This window comes from Condylura cristata, unplaced genomic scaffold (assembly GCF_000260355.1).
Source record: "Condylura cristata isolate star-nosed mole 26May11 unplaced genomic scaffold, ConCri1.0 scaffold00055, whole genome shotgun sequence".
NCBI classification, from domain to species: Eukaryota; Metazoa; Chordata; class Mammalia; order Eulipotyphla; family Talpidae; genus Condylura; species Condylura cristata.
Window position 1 is genome coordinate 5936 of NW_004567156.1, and position 447 is coordinate 6382.

Consider the following 447-nt stretch of genomic DNA (forward strand, 5'->3'; position numbering starts at 1 on the left):
TCAGTTGATTTTCTTAAAGGGAAGGACTCAATCATTTTCTAGAAGGTGTGTACAGGTTAACCAGATTTAAATAATGATGGTTTTTGTCATTCATCCCTGCAAATAAAGATAGTAGACCCCGCCCTCCTCCTCCCTCCCCCCAAAGTCCTAATTCACCTCATACAAATTACATTCCTTTGCACACAGAACTTTGGATAGTGGCAAAAATGACCCACATGTGCTGTGTGTCATCAGAAACCGGGTTTGCTTTGTCTCCAGATTCTTTCTCTCAGGCCTGAGGAGATGCTGCCCTGTTTCCTGAGCCTGCCTGGCCTGGACCTGAGGGGGCTGCAGTGAAGACAAAGCAGCCTCAGGGGTAAAGTTTAAAAGTAGCGATTTTGAGGAGGGGCTTCCTGGGAGAGGAAATAGGAGTCACTGGAGCAGGAAGAAAGGAGAGGGAGAGGGAGG